This window comes from Dermacentor variabilis, chromosome 11 (assembly GCF_050947875.1).
Source record: "Dermacentor variabilis isolate Ectoservices chromosome 11, ASM5094787v1, whole genome shotgun sequence".
In the NCBI taxonomy this organism is placed as follows: Eukaryota; Metazoa; Arthropoda; class Arachnida; order Ixodida; family Ixodidae; genus Dermacentor; species Dermacentor variabilis.
In genome coordinates, this window is record NC_134578.1 from 107,132,533 (window position 1) to 107,153,869 (window position 21,337).

Sequence of the window (21,337 nt, forward strand, 5' to 3'; positions counted from 1 at the left end):
AAAAAATTTCTGCCAAACCTGGTGCTTGATATGATGTTTGCTAAGGCGGTCTGGCAATGATAAACATCACACACAAACAAAAATTTTTGTGAATTCGGCGCCGCGTCTTTGCGTCATCAAAACAAGTACATCATGTTGATTATTATTAAGCAGTGTCTCAGTTTGTAGATTTATTTAAATTATGAACATGTGGGCAGAAAATAGGCTAATAGTCAGGAATATGTATTTTTATTTCTCGATTTAGTCTCTGTCGCATCAATCCTCTTCAAGTGCGGTGCAATTATTGCTGTATGGCTTGTATATATGTGAGTAGAAGCACAAATTGAAGAATTCTGTTTGGCAAGTAACTGGGGGCGCTGTATCATTGAGTTTGCTCCGAATGTACATGGCACAAGTCGTCATATCTGCAGTGCGAAATACGGACATAGCCAATTTAAAGTATTAAGAGACAGAAAGGTATGCCAGTGCGAAGAACCAACGAAAGTTACGTGCAGTGCTACAAATTTAATAAAGCAACAGTCGAAAGTGATTATGCATTTTGGCAGAAATATTTACAATAATATTAAGATGTGTTCGTAGCATAGGTATGTACACAGTTGCTGCACGTGTTTTCAAGTGAGCGAAAATAACCTATCACTTAACCATAATTTTTCTCTGTAACCTTCTCACCCCATCGATTGAAGGCCATTCGCTCGACAGAATATTTTTTGGTGTGGTATTATTGCGATAGCAATTACAGGGACGCTCCAGCTGCTTTTCCGCCGTAGGCGAAGCCTTGATGTTCGGTGTAACGTCCAAGTGCGATAACATCGCGGCCGCGCGTAGTATCAACGCTTTCTAAGCCACTAGGCAGGGGCACTGGGATACGTGACGTCATGCTAGCTTGCCCAGCTTCCTCAGAATCTGATGAGGACGCTGCCGAGTAAGTCGCGGTTATTTTGACGTAACCGCTTTCGTGACGCCTGGCTTGGTAAGGAATATTTGGGTCCAAGTAGCATGACGAAGCAGGCCTGCTACCTACGAGGCGTTGGCCGTACGCTGTAAATGCGAGTGAAAGCGTGTGAGGGTTATCCGACGCTGGTGGATGGGCCTCGCAATCTGTGATGGGTACATAGAGTGGGAGAGCCGACAGCTCATAGCTTCCGGTCGCCGCTGAGTTCACGCTGAAGCGAAATGCAGCACAAATGTCAATTCGCCCGCTGCTGATGCCACTCTTACGGCAGCGTTTCGTCAGCGAGTGAGTGTCCGTGTTCACGAGAATAGCGTTTATGTTTGCCTGCGCGTGCCTGAGACATAATTCTTTATTTAGTTAGTAAGCGAATGTATACCTGCTTGTACGGCCTATAAAACTATTATCATTACTTCGCATACCTGCCTCATAATTTCCAATCGCAATTGATGGTTCGACATTCGAGCGAAACTGCGACTTTTCTTTGCAGTACCCGATTTCGCCATCAATTTTATTAAAATAGTTGGCGTCTTTCCGTCCACTTCAAGAACTATGGTTATTTCACGCTACGCTCTATATCACATCTGTAATCCAACGCCGAGAGGAAATATTTTAAACAAAGCCAGTTGTTACAAAAAATCAAGAATCGTATAAGGAAGATAAGAAAAATAACCTATTTCTTTCCACCGCCAGGTAGGGCCAGCTTCGCAAAGAGGAAACTAACATGTGTCGGCTATTAATAAAGTTTTATTCTACGTCTCTGAAGGAGAATGTACACGCACATCTGCGAATATCTACTCCAACCAATACTAGCCGAAGTAGTGCAAGGCTAGCACGTATAATGGTGCGCCAACTATGGGGTCACTGTTTCGCATCAATGTCGAAACTGCCACTTTCTCGCTCTAAATAATATTTCAGTGTATTAGGATTTGTGTATCTCTTTGAAAAATAATGCCACTTAGTTCCTCTAGGGCTGTAATCTCCTGCCTTTCAAGGTCAGCAGCTTCATGGCGAAACGTTGTGAAAAGTAACGCAGGCAAGCTTGGATAACCACGGTCCGCCGCGTCAAGTAAATTGGAACGAAAATAATTGGCGGTTTTCTATGTTGCTTGCTATTGTTCGATGTAGCATTGTTCCTTCGCCGTGTAGCTGAGTCATTAGAGTTTGCTCCTGACGACGCGAAGATCGCTGCGGCTCTACTTCGACGCCCTTCCCGTCACGCATCGCGCACCGGCTGAATTACGCATGTATTCCACTGTCACTTTCTCTCTTTTTAAACACCCAGTGTCACTTACTCTCTTCGCCTAACAGCGCGGGCAGGCTACCACATGGGTGTTCATCGGTAATATTTCAGTTGCAGCAAGTTGCAAGCACGTGAGTGAGTACAGGCGTATGGTTAGGTAGCTATATTTTAAACGAACGTCGCCTGTACTGTGTGACATCCTGACTTCGAGGATTGTGTATCGATATGAAGGCAACGTCTGTTTTAATAGCTAAGTCTTGCGGTTGTTATTTGTTGTCGGTGCAACACAGGCACTTTCGATCAAGATCAAGCCCGTACAGGATCAAACGTTTTCATCGCGATGAAGAAACGTCCCTGATGCACAATTGAGCTAGTTGAGCCTACTCAGCATGACGGTGTTGAGTGCAGCCTACGATCGCGATCACCTTATCCGGATCCTGCAAAATTGTGGTGGAAAGTGCTCGGGTAGATGCTATGAATCCATATGAATCATATCAATTGGATTCGTCCGCAATCCACATTGCCTTTGTGACAGGAGTCCATTCGGGATAGGTTTTAAGACCTCAGGAAAATGGAGTGGCAAAATGCCGTGATTTATTTTTATATGCACTGATATCCTATCACACGACGCCACTCGCTCCACCTGGACGGACCTGAATTTGCTGCTGACAGTCAGCAGTGGCTTCCAGCTTGGGCTGTGAGCTCCCGTGATACGTTCAATAAAGAACCGCATTTACACGCGAAAGCCCTCTAAACAAGCGCGCAACATGGATAAAAATTTGGCATTTGAAAGCAAAGAGAAGCCACTTGACTCCGCCACAAAAGCAATGGCGCGCACTTATCTCCCGTCTTTTAAAGCGAAGCTTTTTTTTCTCTTCCCTCGACTCTTCCACTGCTGCTGTCTGGCACACCGTATGGTAGGGAGGGGGGTAGATGCCGGTAATTATATACATGGCGGGATCGCAGCAGAGAGGAAGCCAGTACAAGGATCTGATTTGTACATTTCCATTGCGTCACGACAATGCCCTCTGGAGCACCCTGGGCGTCGCCACAATACCCTTTACTGGTGCAATTGTCCATAAGCAACCAGACAAGCATTACAGAAGCTGCAACGCTAGCCTTTGTGATAACATTCCGCAGTTCAGAGGAAAGATAGATAGAATAGCAGCTAGAAGGGGGAGAGAGAAGTCAGAGAGTAGCTAGAACCGTTATAACTGACATAGTCAGGAAACGAGCGAATAACAACCTTGCTAATCCTGGCTCGGGGCAGCTCGCATGCATGGTGGGAGTGCGGGAGAGGTAAGGCATGTAAGAAAGTAAGAAATCGCTGCTACAAGACACAGAGCCGTTGCAGAAAAACTGGGTAAATTTGTTTTCGATGTATGGTATAGTCATCATCATCATCATCATCACCTGGCCTAACTTTAGTTCCACTTCAGGACGGAGGCCTCTCCCAAGCGCTGATCGCGAGTGCCCAGAGCGCGACCCGAGCTCAAGGCATTCTCGAATGAGGACGTGTCTGCAAAGCTGCATTCAAATAAAGATGTTCATTCTGTCTCTCTCCTAGCGAACTTAAATTACCCCTGTCTTGCGCGAGCTGATTCCAACTGGCACCTGCAAATTTCCTAATTTCATCATCCGACCAAAGTTTCTGTCGTCCCCGACGGCGCTCTCTTTCCCTTGGCACCAATTCTATAACTCTAATTGTCCACAGATTATCTACTCTGCGCAGTACACTGCCTGCCAAGCTTCATTTTTCAAATCTTATTGCCCACTGCTCATCTGTACCTTCCACTGGACTGCTGCGCGTGACAACATCCATGCCAACTATGCAGCCGAAGTGTGCATCCGATAGCTCGAATACCGAAGATGCAACACCGAAGGACAGTCCTCTTCGTGATGTGCATGTGAAGCTATCCGCAGTCGTGCCGACGGACACTGGTGACCCTATGGACGTGCAGCCGTCTGGCGGTTCGACGAATGCAGCCGAGCGAGGTTCCCCTATGAACGTGCTTCATCAAGACGCCATCGCATCGGAGCAACCGGCGAAAAAGGTAAGGGCCACCCCAGAAAATTCCTCCACGGCCTCCCCTACGCCCTCTCCCTCTCAGTCTTACCCAACGCCCACCCATTCTCAATCATATCGAGTTCGTATACGCCCCCTTTCATGCTACGACATAACTTCAGTTGCCACAAAATATGTCCAAAGGGTCATCAACCAATCTCTTGAAACCACTGGATACAAAGGGTTCGCAGCATATAAATCTACCAACTCGATCACTGTGCACTTGGCATCTCTCAGTGATGTGCAGAAAATGTGCACTTTAACATCTATCCTACTGTCAGAAGATCAACACCTACCTGTGCAGTGCTACTTCGCATCGGGCCCTAATATACAGAGGTGTGTTGTCTATGACATTGACCCTGAAGACACCCCTCAGATAATATGTCGTGAATTGACCTCCACGACACACAGGGTGCTCGCAGCTAGATTCATGGGCAAAAGCCGTACATGCTTAGTAACGGTTCAAGGCCCTCAATGTATCCCAGAACGGTTCTATTACTATGGTTGCATATTGCGACCTAAACCCTACCTCCCTCGAGCAATATTCTGCTACCGCTGCTTTCAACGTGGACACATGCAGGCATTTTGCCCACAGCGTACTATTGATCCAGAAAAGCTCACACCAGAAGGGCAACCACGGTATCGATGTGGCTTATGTAAATCTGATGAGCACCATATGACAAGCACAAATTGTCCGACTAAACAGAAGGCCACAATACGGAAACGAAAGGCTATACCAAAAACGACTATAGTAACAACACACAGTCGTTATGAGGTTCTTGCAGAAGAGCCAGAGATTCTCTTGGCAGAAGAAGAAAAAGCCCAAGAAACAGAACTGTATTCTTCTGTTTTTAGACGTGGCAAGCAGTCGCAGACAAAGAAACAGAAATTACCGGAACCCCTGCATCAGTCGGATGATGACCATGATGACATTGACGCTCGGATAGACGCACTGGCCAGAGAGATTGAGCGACTACGCAAACATAAAGAATTGGTAATTCTGCGTCGTCAGAAAATAGGACCAACACGTGACGGTACTGCGAATGCCACCGTTACGCCTGGATCCCGTCTTGCACCATAGGTCAACCAAGCTGTTTGGACAGCAGTTTTAGATCAACTTGCTCAACTAACGTTGCTCATTCAGAATTGCCTGCATCATGGCTAATTCTCTGCAGCAGCTGTCACAGGATGGAATTCTGCTGTGGAATTGTCGGGGCCTAAACTCCAAGTTAGGAGAAATTAAAACCAAGCTTCAATAAAATAAGCTACATGTATGGGCACTGCTTATTCAAGAGCATAATAAGCTATGCTGCCTGTCCAATTTTAATGGGTATCATAACCTATCTATTAGAGATAGGCGTGCAACTGCAATGTCTTCAGCTCCGGGAAAAGCTGCAGTTTATATATCATCGCATATTGCTCACACAGTGATTGATCTGGAGCCATGGTGTAATGGTAATGAAGAAGTTGTCGGGGTCCTGACACGAACAGTGAAGACTCCTGTCGTTCTAGTGTCATTCTACGCCAGACCGCAGCGCACACGTTTGAACTTGGGGTGGATAGCCCATCTCCGGTCTACGTACCCGGGTATTCCTATTCTCGTTGGTGGAGACTTCAATGCCCCACATACGGAATGGGTGTACAAGTACAACTCCCGAAGAGGATACCAAGTTAAAAACATCATGAGCGCTGCCACTTTTACACTGCTGAACCATCACGCTGTGGCTACCTGTGCTGTACCCACAGTATCTAAAACAAACGCTCCAGACCTTACGTGGTGGTTGGGTCCTGGAATGCCGCAGTGGCGGGTGGAACCAGATACAAGGGGCAGTGATCATATGCCAATAATGATTGGTATGCACAGAACGTGCATAAAGAAAATTCGACGACGAGTAACAGTCACGCATTGGGATAAGTTTCGGGAATCATCGATTGATAAAGTACCCTCAGAGCCCTCAGAAATTCTTCCCGCTTTCCAAGAACTGCTACGGAAGAACACTGTAACCACAGTTGACGAGGAACAACCTCAACCGGACCTCACCCTTTTGCAATTTTGGGCAAAGCGACGTAAGGCAGAATTGTATGCGTCAAGGAATCCCGATGCACCAGGTAGCCGTGCACGTGCTAACCATATAGCGGCGAAGGCGCGTCAGCACGAAAAACAACTTTCTCGATGATGATGGTATGAGTGGTGCGAGAATCTTGGATTGGGCATTGGAAAGAGAGCACTTTGGCGTACGTTCCGGTCAATGGAACGCCGTCATAAGCAACCTGACCCTGCAGCGAGCGTTAGGTTAGCGATGCAGAGTTCGCCACATCAATTTGCAGAACACGCTGCTAGAGCGTTTTTCTCAAAATACGATCAAGCGTCACCTATAAACTGCACCGAAATTGATGAGTCTGACACAACCTCGAAATCCGAAATATCCAGCCCTTTCAGCATGGCCGAACTAATAGCGGCGATTGAAATTTCGAAACAACGAACAACACCTGGTCCCGATGGTATTCCTTATGAGGTTTTCAAGAACATGGAAGGAGCAGCTCCCGACGCACTTCTTCAGGCTATTAGTAAAGTATGGGAGACTGGAAACGTTCCATCTGATTGGAAGCATTCAATTGTTGTCGCGATTCCGAAACCAGAAAAGTCTCCAAATAGCCTGCAGTCTTTACGCCCAATTTCATCAACCTCTACTGTCAGCAAGCTCGCTGAAAAGATGCTGGCCACACGAGTTTCCTGGTGGCTTGAACGCCACGATGAATATCATCCTGCTCAAATTGGATTCCGTTCTTACTTGGGAACTGAAGACGGACTTTCTATCTTATCAGACGATGTTTTACAGGTTTCTCCACACAGTCACGCTGTGCGCACGGTAGTAGCAACAGACATAACGAAAGCTTATGACAATATAGACCATGAAATCATTATATCCAACCTCATCGACCTGGGACTTCCACCGCGGGTGATAAGATTCATCTACTTATTCCTTCAGAATCGCACATTTGCGATTAGAGTAGATGGAAGGCAAGAAGGATACTTCACATCGAACAGAGGAGTCCCACAAGGTTCGGTTTTGGCTCCTCTTCTCTTCAACGTTGCTCTAATACCTCTAGCCTGGCAACTACATCGGATTCCAGATGTGAGGTTCTTAATCTATGCGGATGACGTCACTTTGTGGTCCGTGCATAAAGATATATCTAGACAAACTCAACAGCTTCAAGAAGCCTTTGATGTGCTGAACAACTACGCTCGGAAAGCAGCGTTGGACATTTCCGACCAAAAATCAAGCTATGTTGTGGTGGCCAACAAGAAAGAATATCGTGGATGCATCATGCGCTAACACCTGCAAAGTCTATACGGATGCTGCCATTCTCCCAGACGGCGGAAGGACATCATTCCTGAGTACTACGCATCATTCCATCAGCGGCCACCAGCGCTATTTATCTACGGAAGCCAGCGCTCTAGTAATGGAACTTCAAGCCATCCACGACACTGTGCAAGATGCGACATCTAAGATGCCTACCATCAAGCAACTAGATATCTTCACAGATTCTTTAGCGGCTATTCAGGAACTCAAGAAGGTTGATAAGGCGATGGAAATCTGCCAGACAATGCGCACTATGAATAGTAAGACAGCTACTTGCGTCAAGGTACACTGGATTCAAGGCCATTCAGCGAACCCTCATAACATTGCTACTGACCAGCAAGCGCACTGCCCTCCTAATCCTGATCTTCCGGCTGTTCTCCTCCCACCTCAGCCCCTCAACTCACTCCGAGACCTTAAAAACTTTCTCCGGCAGGACACACGCGCTCTTATACCACCGTGTGTCTGCTCCCTCCCCCTTCACCTTACTAGGCGGAGGAAGTTGTGCTTAGGAGGCTTCGGGCCGGGGTGGCCCTTACACCGGCTGTTATCTCAAGGTGGAACTGGTCACATTTATCACTGGGAGTTACGTGCCCATACTGCTCCGTTCCTGTGATGGAAGCAGATGCATACCACCTAATATGGACATGTACTGGTTTAAAATCGGAACGCTCGCGTCTCCTACTGCAAGCCGGCCTCCGCTACAGTGTGACAACCAGCTATGACCGCTGGATACAAAACAGATTCCACAAAACACTGCTTCAATTCATACACAACACATGCCTCACAGCACACATATAATATACATATACGTATCAAGAATTATGCCTTAAGGGCAAGTCTTTATTGCAATAAAAAAAAAAGAATATCCGATATCGCCGTTTTCTCGCTGATCCACACCACTCTCCTCCTGTCTCCTAAGGGTTTGGTGAGTTTCTGCTATACTTGAAAAATAAACAGCGCTTAATTTGTCAAGTGGACAACTGACGCAGGGCGCTCAGTCTCAAAGCCGCATGGAAGCACCGCAGCCTCTAGCTACACGTCGGAAGTGGCCGCCCCTGAAGTGGCCTCCGCATCTGCGCCCGCCCGGTAGCTTTGTGGTAGTGACATTTCTTGAGGTCACGGGCTTGATCGCGATTACTGCAACCACGTTCCGTCGGGACGCAATGCAAAGATGGTCGTGTACTTCGATTAAGATGCACATTATGGACTCTCAAGTGGTCAAAATCAATCCTGAGTCCCACGCTAACGCGTGCTTCATAATGAGACTGTGGGTTTCGGAGCATGTAGAACCACATAAGTTCATTAATATTTAACACTTCTGCATGATGCGACACATAGTTTGAGCCAATGACAGGGCCTAGCCTTCTCGCAGGCTTGTGACAATGGCGCACAACAAATCTTCAAGCAAACCTGTCTCGCTATGTATCCTGTGCACTAAGCAGACAAGTGCTGCACGCGAGGTGACGTTAAACACCAACTCACCATTCTTGTATTGCACAGGACGCTGTAGCACCCACACATTCGCCGTAAACAGCACCGTAAATTTTATTCAATCAGCGCAGTCAGCACAGAAATCTTGCATCGATTCCCATGGTGCGTGGGATTAACTTTTTTTTTGCATTACATACCTAGAAATATATGTCATTCCACAGGCCGGTGTGCGCAAACTTTGTTTTCGAGGCTGAAAGGCAGGCTTGCGCAGACAAACGCACGGGAGATACAATCTCGCAGCCTGTACTCCAGTACACAGCACGCCTACGCAACCGTGCTGCATGGCGCCATTTTCATTCACTCCTGTGAGGGGCGCTGATCGCCAGCGTCCACAGCACCATCTAGTACAGGTTTGTGACCCATGCTAGGGAGTCCGGAGAGTGTGCGAATCGACACCTCAATGCGGTCGCGCGCGCCAAACGTCAGGCGAGCGCACTCCACCACGTTTGAGGAGGGAGGAATACTATGTTGGGATGCGGGCCCCCACAATAGCAATGTGGAGAATGGAGCTCACCACGTCTGCTTTCGCTCTCCAGAGTCTAAAATAATTGTATGCGAGAGAAGAAACTTCATTAGTCCTTGCCTGTGCACCTTACATGTGTATGAAGCGCGCAAGATATGGAAGATACATCTTGAACAGGTTAAGAACTAATTGATGAGTAAGCTTGTGAACAATTTCGCGACTACAATTGCCAAATTATCCTGAAACAGATCAATATAGTTCAAAGTGGCTCTATTAGGAAAAGTTTCCAACCGGAGTTTCTTACCTTTAATTGTATCCGATTTATAGGTAACAACAAACACATTGCAGGCGTATGTTTCTGGATGAGTATAACGGAGCTTCATATCAACTTCATAAACTTCAATTCCTGGAACTTTAAAGAACAATTTTTAGGCTGCAAAACACTCATTTTTGTGAGTGAATTAAAAAGTACTTACATGTCTAACCACTCGGAAGGAGCGCCTAATGAAGAATTTAATGCCTCAAAATCATCACACTGTTTCTCGAAATGTAACGTATAGAGTAATTTTGAATGTTGTATATAAATATTGTGGAATATTTGGAACAAATAATACCACGCGTACTACTGAGAGAGAATTTTTAAAATTGTCGTCATGCTCCTACACACTTGTGCGGCCTTAGTGGAAAACATGTGTTATCATAAAACAGGGGTCATTACCTAGTACACATCTTTACGTAGGAAAAAGAAATAGTCATGAAGAATAGATTACAGCTCCTTATTAGTAACCCTAGGAGTCTTTTTGGTGGTGCTTATGAAAATAACTTCTGGGCCAGGTTGTGGAGTTCACGCCTTGAAACTGGGGAGGTATTCTGTAAGAGTCCAGCTAGTGCACGTGTCCATTTCGTCCATTTCCACTAGGCACATCACACGAGTAGTCACGAACTTGAAAAAGCTCCGACTTACCATCAACGCTGTGTTTTAAATCATAATGACCGTTTTAACGGTACACGATTTCGACTGGTTCAGAAGATTCTCACTATGAACTTGGTAGAAGTAAAGTGCCCCTCGTAATATGATGTATTCATCAGCCACAAGAAGCTGGCGCACAGCTTCTATCTTAGGGAGTGCCATTTCTTCTTTTCTATCTTAGGCTGCGCCATTTCTTGCGACAGACAGTAAGTAGAGTCGCGAGGCCAATTCCCGCCGTCCCCCTGATGATGCGAATGTAAACAAGTATCATTATCATCATCATCAGCCTATTCATATCCACTGCATGACCAAATCTTCTCCCTGCGATCTCCAATTACACCTGTCCTGCGCCAACAGATTCCAACTAGCACCCGCAAATTTCCTAATTTCGTCACACCATCCAGTCTCCTGCCATCCTCTACTGCGCTACCCTTCTCTTGGTACCCATTCTGTCACCTTAATGGCCCAACGGTTATCTAGTCTGCGGGTTACATAACCTGCCCAGCGCTATTTTTTTCTCCTAATGTCTATTAGAATATCGTCTATACCCCTTTGCTACCTGATCCAGACCGCTCTCTTTCTGTCTCTTAAAGTTATGCCTAGCATTCTTCGTTCTATCGCTCTTTGCGCGTTCCTTAACTTGTTCTCGAGCTTCTTTGTCAGCCTCCAAGTCTCTGCGCCGTATGTCAGCGCTTGTAAAATGCACTGATTGTATACTGCCCCTTTCAATGATAACGGTAAGCTCCCAGTCAGGAGCTCACGATGTCTGCCGTATGCGATCCAATCCATTTTTATTCTTCCGTGAACTTCCTTCTTAGGGTCAGGGTTCCCTGTGATTAGTTGACCTAGGTAAACGTACACATCCAAAGACTCTAGAGGCTGACTTGCGATCTTGTTTCCTTGCCAAGTTATTTATCATTATCTTTGTCTTCTGCATATTAATCTTCAGCCCCACTCATACGCTCTCCCTGTTAAGTTCCTCAATAATTTGTTATAAACGTGAAGAAATGGGGTTAACCGAGGGGCCCAATTTTTATTAGTCATATCATATGAAGCCACCAAACACTTACACAAAGGGCAACATAGGGGAAATTACTTGTGCTTAATAAATGAAATATAGAAATGATAAATTAATGAAAATTAAAGTGGATGAAAAAACGACTTGCCGCAGGTGGGAACCGAACCCACAACCTCCGCATTTCGCGTGCGATGCTCTACCAATTGAGATACCACGGCGCCGTTTTCTCATTCACTTTCTTGGGTATTTATATGTCCTAGTAGAACCCTGGGAGTGTTAGCCAGGGCCGCGAAATGCGAAGGTTGTGGGTTCGGTTCCCACCTGCGGCAAGTTGTTTTTTCATCCACTTTAATTGCCATTAATTTATCGTTTCTTTATTTCATTTATTAAGCACATGTAATTTCCCCTATGTTGTCCTTGGTGTCAGTGTTTGTTGGCTTCTTATGATATGACTAATAAAAATCGGGCCCCTCGGTTAACCCCCTTTCTTCACGTTTATTACATAACGAGGGTCTCGAATCCGGCAACATTGATGCCTTCAGGTAGCATATGTGGGTTTATTGACCAGTTGCCTTCACCCTAAAGGATCACGTTCTCGTGACGCCTGCGGCAAAAAAGACGTTCCAAGTCCGCCGCCAAGGTCTGTGAGTGGTGACGCTAGCTAACACTCCCAGGGTTCTACTAGGACATATAAATACCCATGAAAGTGGATGGGAGAACGGCTCCGTGGTAGCTCAATTGGTAGAGCATCGCACGCAAAATGCGAAAGTTGTGGGTTCGGTTCCCACCTGCGGCAAGTTTTTTTTTCATCCATTTTAATTTCCATTAATTTATCGTTTCTTTATTTCATTTATTAAGCACAAGTAATTTCCCCTACGTTGACCTTGGTGTCAGTGTTTGTTGGCTTCTTATTAATAATTTGTAGTAACTCGTCTGCATTGTTGCTGAATAGAACAATGTCATCGGCAAACAGAAGGTTGTTGAGGTATTCCCCGTCGATCTTTACTCCTAAGTCTTCCCAGTTTATAGCTTGAATACTTCTTCTAAGCACGCAGTGAATAGCATTGGAGAGATTGTGTCTCCTTGTCTGACCCCTTTCTTTATAGGTATCTTCCTACTTTTTTTGTGTGTAGAAATAAAGTGGCTGTGGAATCTCTGTAGATATTTTCCACGGTATTTACGTAAGCGGTCTTTACTCCTTGATTACGCAATGCCTCTATGACTGCTGGTATGTCTACTGAATTCAAATACTTTTTTATAATCTATGAAAGCCATATAGAAAGGCTTATTCTACTCTGCCGATTTCTCTATAACCTGGTTAATGACATGGATCTGATAAATTGTAGAGTAACCTTTCATGAAGCCAGCCTGCTCCCTTGGTTAACTAAAGTCCAGTGTTTTCCTTGTTCTATTGGAGATTATTTTGGTAAATATTTTACATAATACTGGGAGTAAGCTAATGGGCCTATAATGTTTTAGTTCTTTAATGTCGCCCTTTTTGTGGATTAGTATAATGTTTGCGTTCTTCCAGTTTTCTGGGACCCTTGCAGACGATACACTTCGTATAGAGAGCCGCCAGTTTCCCTAGCATTATGTCTCCTCCATCTTTGAATAAATCGACTGTTTTTCCATCCTCTCCTGCCGCTTTTCCCCGTTTCATGCCTTGAAAAGCCTTTCTGACCTCATCTCTAGTTATAGGAGGAGTTTCTCTATACTGTTCATTATTGTTTCGAATACAGTGCTCCTTAGTCCTCTGGGTACTGCAAAGGTCAGCATAGAATTCTTCCGCTGCTTTTATTATACCTTCGAGATTGCTGATGATACTACCCTGCTTATCTTTCAGTGCATATATCTTGGTTTGTCCTATGCCATGTTTCCTTCTCACTGATTTCAGGCTGCGTCCATTTTTAACGGCTTCTTCCGTCTTTCTCACGTTATAATTTCTAAAATCACTTATTTTCGCTTTCTTGATCAGTTTTGGCAGTTCCACGAATTCTATTTTATCACTTGAATTCGGCACTTTCATCCTTTGTCGTTTCTTCATTAGGTAAGTAGATCAGTTTTATGTAGATGTTGAATTAGCGATGAGAAAGTGCAAACGCTGTATACAGTAGTAATGGAGGACTTCAATGCAAAAGTGGGGAAAAAGCAGGCGGGTGAACAGGCAATTGGCAACTACCGTGTCGATTCTAGAAACGCTAGAGGTGATACGCTGGTAGAATTCGCAGAAAGGAATAAGCCTCAGGATTCACCTCAATTTGAACAGAGAAAGAGTAAAATTGGTGAAGAAACATGTCCACTTAGAAGCACTAAGGGTAAAAGCAGACAAACTTATACTGGTACTTGCAAAACAAATATGCAGCCTTAAAACAGAGAGATGATGATGGCATAGAGGTAATGAATGAAACCGTAACGAGGCTGGCTTCATAGGCAGCGACTGAAGTGGGAGCCAAGGCACCAATCAACCAGTAGGCAAGCTATCCAAGTAACAAAGGACCTAATAAACAAGTATATACATCTTTCAATAAAGTAACAATATGCGATAATCTAACCACTAGGCCACTTCCCCTTTTTTACATGGTATTTATTACAATGACGGAAATTCTGCATGTACCGGAACTATCTACAATATTATAAGCACCAGATGGTCATAACCAACGACATGTCAATTTGCAGTAGAGACAGAGAATACGTCATACAAAGCATCAGCTTCCATCACAACAAAATCTTGTAATGAGAAGTAAACACCTAATGAAAAGTGTATACCAATCTGGTTGACAGTCATTTTGATCGTAAATATCGTTGAAGCGCATAATCATGTGAGTGAAATGTGCTTTCGAGTGAATTATTCTTTTTGCACTTTGGTCTCGCATACGAGTTTTTCATACAGCATGCAGGCATATGCGTGAAAATGTATCGAATGTTGTGTCATCTCACGAAACTACATGACATCCCAGAATAAAATGACATCTTCACAAACAATAAAGCAGTTTTCAATAGTTTCAGCCACGTTGCAAAGACGACAGTTATTTGACGAAACGTCAAAACTTGTTACCGAACGAGTTTCCGTATGTAAATTGTAAAAAAAGATTTTGTAAAAAGAGGAACTGGCATTTCTGCTGACTCTTGCAGGTACACAGCAATCTCCTAATCTCGGTATGTCCTCGTAATCTGATGTATGCTTCAGGCCACGGGCGCGGACTTGAGACAGCTCAATGGAAAACCATGAAAATTTTGCAGCGTGCAAGCGATTTGACAACAGCCACGGCGCGGTTCTTTCTAGCCAGCAGAAGCTGCACAGCGTGCTCTGTCATGCCTGTACATGATAACTAAATGTAGTTGGAAACCGTTTGAAGAGCGTTTATTATTGCGAAAGAATTATATGTCGCACAATACAAAAATGCGGCGCGGTCAAGCGATGGTTCCAAGAGTGGCCGACAGTTTAAAAAGTGAAAACACGTCAAAGAATTCAGTCATTTTAGCATACGCCAAAGATAGTGAAGGCGAAACCCTACGGGCTCAATAGGCATCCCTTAAATTACATGATATTTTCATTCGAATGCGTCGTTACTGATTAGTTATTTTCTTCCAATAAAGGTGCTGGGTTCGAGTGCCTTAATTAACGCTGCCTTTATTAACAGCTGGTTAACCAAATTCAACCGTATTAACAACAAAGGTAGAAAGTTTGACTCCTACCAAAGGTCATGAGTTCAAGTGCCTTAATTAACTCTGCATTTAACTGTGCTTTTTTGGCATCCATGTGGCCACGATGTGAAAGAAGACAACTGCGGATACGCGGGTAGTGGCGCGAGCACTCCGATAACTGTGCCTTTCTTTTTCTTTTTGCATGATTAGCGGTATTGATGTGTCGTCGATGTGGAAGAAGACGACAATGAGCGTGCCAGCAGTGCCTCGAGCGCTCCGATTTTCTGTACCTCACGACGCCTGATATAAACAAAACCCGCCGAGCTTAGAGTGGTCCAGTGATCTTCCACCAACACTACGCACCGCCAAATCTCATGCTGTGCCGACTTTTACCCCACCTTTTGTCCTGCTCCGGAATATGCTTCATTCAAAAGCGCCCTCGACGAACGATTCGTATACAAGTAGGATAGCGGTGCGTATGCATATTGATAGCTTTCGGTTGCCGCACTTTCAGAGTCACTGCGTTGCAGTGGATCCGATTAAAAGTGGTTGGCCACGTCTAATACGGCGGTGACTCCCGCCGACAGGAAATAGTCGCCGCTGGAGGAAGAAAACTATGACGACGACGATGGCGAGGATATTGCAAAGCACGTACGAGCTTAGTAGACGAACCAGTGACACGAAGGCCGCCCATCGGCGAGCGCGCTCACGTGCGGACGTCACAGTTTTGTTCGATCACGTGCCCAGCTGTGTTTGCTTTCCTTTTTTGGCTCATGTCGTTGCTCTCTGAAACGGAAACTTGGACTGATCTCTGCAAAGACTCTAAATACTTACCTGTCGCGCTCTGAAGTAAATGATGCTTCCTGTTGTGACTACGGGGTCATTAGCTACTTATTGCAGCAGGAAAAAACAATGCCGCAATTTTTTCTGTCTGTACACCTTTACAACACAGGCGCATTACTGCATCTCAAGGACCACATCTCAAGGACGTCTGGTCCCTAGGCACTTTTTCCACCATCACTAAATCTTTTAACAAAGCATTCACTGAAACTGTTCTGTTGTGACATTTGTTTTCTAGAACTGGCACGAGGCATTTACATGGTTCAGATATATTCACCTTCTGCAAGCGTGGGTGTTGAGCCCAGTGGGTAAGACACCCGGCGTCTGAGCTCGGGCTCACAGGTTTGAAACTCACTACTGCTACCGTTATTCTTTTCGTATTTATTTTAAACATTAGTTTCTTTAGAACAACGGACGGGTTTCCTCGTAGGTCGGGCATACGTATTTAAAAGATACAAACAAACAGGGCACCTTGGATCAAATACTCTGTGCCAGAATCACCATAGTAGAAGACCTCAACGAAAGAGTCCAAGCGCAAAGCTCAGCCGTGCTATTTTTGTCATTGTCAACTAAACAGTTGTAGAATTGTAGAACCAACCAAAATACTTAAAAGTTCGAAAAGAATCCGGAGTGTTGGCACATAGGAGCATCATAGTCTTCAATGGAGTGTATCCGCAGTATACGGCACACGGGCAGCTGCGAAGGGCTGCCGCCAGATAACGACCGCTTTTCGAAAGCATATATTACCCGGCAAGCGTTGACGCATGGGCGAGTTGATAATTGAGCATTTTGATGGTGACGGCACTCTTTCACTGTGCCTGTCGCTTTTTATGACTGTGTGCGCAATGTGAACAATGTCTATTATTACCAACCGTGTTATCTTACCTACATATAACGATTGGAACACAATCAATTTGATATGGTAAACTTTTATTGTCCTGAACGTGTTTTGTTTGTAAATGCTGAAATCGTCTTTAGCCATGTATTGCATATCTTTCCTAAACATCCTTGGGGAATTCATTTTGCGGTTGCGATGACGGCGAATAACCAGACGGCAGAAGAACGGATAGTCACAAGCACGAAGTAAGTCCAGTTGGTGGTTTCACGCCACGCCACACGCAGGCCACTGCAGCCGGCGCAGATTTGACTGCTAGCACTTGACTCCACGGCAAAGGTGATTTCATCCCGACGTCATTCCGTCTACGTAATTATACCGCAATCATGCTATCCTAATTTATTCGTGACTATGCCACTGTTGTCATGTCATCGCCTTCATTGCGTTGTCACCAGACAGTAGCCCTCCTGCACAGGTTGTCGTCATGAAATCGTGGTTGCGCCGTCGACGTCATTCAAGCTTTATCGTCTGGTTGCCGTCGTACTGTCGTTGTCACGCCACTGTCGGCATACACTCCTCGTGATCCTATTTTGCCGGTGTCGTCACTCTGTCCCGGTTATAGCATCGCCGTCAGACGATTGTGCTCGCACTGTATTTGCCGTTAGGGGACGTCATTCCCTCTTCTTCTTTCCATTTCCGGCACTGCTTCGTCGTGTACTCGTCCTCTCGCCTCAACGCTCATTGAAGACCTTGGCAAGCGAGTACCACAGCAATGTTCACTGATACGGTAGACAGTTTTATCGTGTAAAACCGAACCAAGGGGTGCTATTACGTAAAACTATTCCAAGCTTTTCTATTCCAATTATGTAATCAGCCTTCCGCGATTGGCCAAAAACTTTTTTGGACCACCCCCCCTTCACCTGTCTGTCACGAGACGTCACGAAAACCGCGATAGCTCCTCATCTGATGTGACGCGTACACACTGATTATGCATAATTTGACCAAAAAAAGGTAAAAGAGTTATTCCTGATTCGACGCCTTTTTGCCATTCGCCCCCGGCTATTGGTGAAAAGTTTTCGGGCTGCACCCACTTGACCTGCCTGTCACGCGAGGTCACAAAACCTCAAGAACTTACCGCGTCAAAGTGACGTGCACGCATTAAAGATGAATTAATATGCTGAACAAAACTAAATTTTCTTGTGAATGCCCGCCGGCTGCCCCGTTCCGAAAGGAATAAAATACGCCTGCCGCCGATCGCTCAGGCGCTGGGTACTCGCACCTGCCGGAGAGCACGGATTTATTTGCGTATAATAAAACATTTTGCGTGGCCATGTAACGCTTTCGAGCCCTTTCGGCACGTTTATGACCTCATTCTGGCAACTCTTCTTTTCTGAGGATCCGTTTTAGCGTCATTCTTAAGCTTCCGTTGCATGCCGCCGCGATTTTCGACCAGCCACCGCAAGCCAAGTAAGGGAAAGCGGGCCAATCGCAGACGCCGGCACCACCTTCTCCATCCGGTTATCGACTTTCAGTGCAGTGGTTCGGCCGTATCAAATCCCTCTCCACTTAGGCGTGCTCCTCGCCTCTTGTCAGCCAACTAGATAAGACAAGCCGCTGAGTGTAGGCAATGCTATTCCTTTTTCAAGCAAACAAAAGTGACCTCCTATGAACGAGAAGAGCGCTTTATTAGTCTGTTCAGACAACCCTGCGGGTGACCGCCCGGCGCTTGCGTCGGCGGTTACGCACATTTGACGTCAGGAGAATGGAATAAAAACCTATTGGAATAATTTTACGCTAGAGGGCCCAAGGATTCCCTCAGAATGACCATTACAGATGATAAACAGATGTTTTTCCGCAATATGTTGTGTCAGCATTGCTTGAATGCTAGTCGCCTTACCGTCGACACTCATCGTGACATGGTTTCTTCTGTAATTTTCATTCTAATGAAATAAATAGAATGTATTTCTTTGCCTGCCTCGCCCATTTTCCTAGTCGTGCTTACTGTGCACCGGGCACGCACATTCACGCAGCAGAGTTGCGGAGAACGTTCGACTCCGATTGCCACTTCGCTCTTTGAGCGTCCTTCATGTTGCGTAAAAGCTTTGTGGTGACGCCCTGTTCAGATGTCAGGGTCAGTGGTGCCTCTGTGTCACGCTGTGACGGCGCTTGTAAACTTTACGGGGTGCGTTCGTCTCCGAAGTCAGATGCGCCACTATTGTCCATACGCACCGTTTTGTCTTGCAGGCTTACCATGGTTTCGCTCAGATCGACTCCCAAATTACGTGGAATATGCGACACTTTAGGGCAAATTGTCGGAGGAGTATCTCGCCTCTGTGGAGTAAACGAGCGGAGGCGAAAGCTCAGTTGTACAGCCGTTGCCACTCCATCGTCATGAAGTTGTAATCATTCCTTTGTCATGTCACTGTCATCGCGTCTTCGTCGTCACCTCATCGTGAGCACGCTGCCGCCGTCATTCCACCACATCATGCATTCACGCAGACATGCCCTTCACGAAAACTTGTCAGCAATGATTTGTGCCAGTATCGTGAATGGTTCCACATCAGCACTGCGATTTGGAAGCATTCCGAGTGTACTAATTTTGATTTCTGCTTTTCTATAAGACCCTTCCCTTACATTAGTAGTCATCGACGGCTGCCGCAATAATGTATTTCTGTTTGATATCACCGTGCAAGATAACGCAAGCTGATATGTTCCGGAAGCCTAAATGAAGAGTTGAAAACATTGGTAGCACTACCCACTGGAATTTCTATGTAGCTAAATGGGACTTCTCATTATTAACGTTTTTTTTTTATTTCTGACTCGCTAACACTGCAAGGAAGGACAAATTTTAGGTCATACATGCTCAATAAAAGTCTTGTGTCAAGTATCATTTTCAAAACATCTCACCTAAAGATGCGCTTAAATAAGGATTCGTATTAAGATATACGTTATTACGGCTAGAAAGGTTTACACAGTTACCCTTACCTTAAGATCCTCTTCAATGTCCCTATTTCAACGCATGTCAACAGCAGAACCAATTGTTTGATACAATCACATGACCGATTCCAGAGAAATATGGTGCCTTTGAGAGAGTAACTGAAATTCTAGTGACAATTAGCAAGCAAATTTTTAGGGGGACGGAAATTTTTTCCTCGAAATATGCAGACAGCAAAAGTAACAGTTGTATATAAAAAGGGTAATAGAAATGACATGTCCAGCTATGGACCTATATCAGTTCCATCTGTATATTCCAAAGGTTTGAAGAAAATAATTTTGAAACGCATGACCTTTTTCACTGACCGTTTCAACTTGATAAGTTCTGCACAGTACGTTTTTCGCAGAAACAAGCCTACAGAGCTCGCACTACTGGCCCCAAAAGAAATTCATTCTAAGAAATTTCGAATACAGAAATATGGTACTTGGACTTTTTTTAGACTTTTCAAAAGCCTTCGACCTCATTAATCATGATATTCTGCATTAAAAACTAGTGTTGAATTTCAATGGCGGACTCGGAGCAGCCGACAGACTCCGCGAGCGAGAACTCGACTCTGGCGTAGAGCAACGCCTCCAAATCCGCGAGTGGAACACAACCTGCGCCGGCGGAGCAAGGCGGAAGCGGAACTTCTATTGCCGAGTTACCCAGGATACCTAACGTGTTGTCATTTCCTTCCGCTGTTTGATCCCAGCACCACCGCACCGGTCGCTTGTCTCTTCAGCGCCGTTCACCTGTCGTTTTATAAAAGTGCGGAATGGATATCTCGCCAAGCGTGCAGCAGCTTTTGCTTTCTCGCGAGTCGTGACCGGTGGCGCCTCTCAGCAGACAAACGTGGTAAAGGAAATACGTTACGCAGAGTTCCGGTCCACGCCGCCGATTTCGACGGAGCTTCTTTTTCTGCTCCACGGAGTGACTCCCGCTCTGAGTCCACTCCGACTCTCTCATCGGAACACCTTACTCCCGCTCTCACTCTGTCATCGGAACAAACTTGTTCCGACTCCGCCATTGGAATTCAACATAGGGCACTATGGCATAAGAGGTGTCGCGCACCAATTAATGAAGTCTTACTATACCGTACTCAATTTTGTAGTCATTGAAGGAAAACAACCCTCAACAAAATCTCTTAAAACAGGTGTCCCTCAGGGAAGCATCCTGGAACCGTTTCTGTTCATACTTTATATTAATGAGATTGTCCACATTGATGAAACAGCCTATTATATAATCTATGCTGTGATACGTGTTTATTCATTTCAGGCAAATCATGTGCCGATTTGGGTAGTCGAGTGAATAGCGCACTGTCTCAAATTAATGCATGGCTCAAATGAACTACCTAGAACTAAACATTCATAAAACGAAGGCTGTTTTATTTCACCCCCGCCACACATATGTCCAGTTACCCACCATTTCGTTAAATAACTAAAATTTAAGTGGTAAAATGCTTCAAATGAGTGGGCGTGT

At 45.3% G+C, this 21,337-nt stretch overlaps 1 long non-coding RNA gene across 1 annotated transcript in view; it reads right to left on the reverse strand.

Annotated features, from left to right (window-relative positions):
* Positions 1-219: 219 nt before the first annotated feature.
* LOC142564990 (uncharacterized) overlaps positions 220-21,337 on the reverse strand; it is a 36,461-nt gene continuing 15,343 nt past the window's right edge. Inside the window, exons 3-4 of the long non-coding RNA XR_012824727.1 lie at positions 9,881-9,988; positions 220-404 (exon numbers count right to left, since the gene is read on the reverse strand). This is a non-coding gene — a long non-coding RNA (uncharacterized LOC142564990). The remainder of the gene's footprint in view (positions 405-9,880; positions 9,989-21,337) is intronic.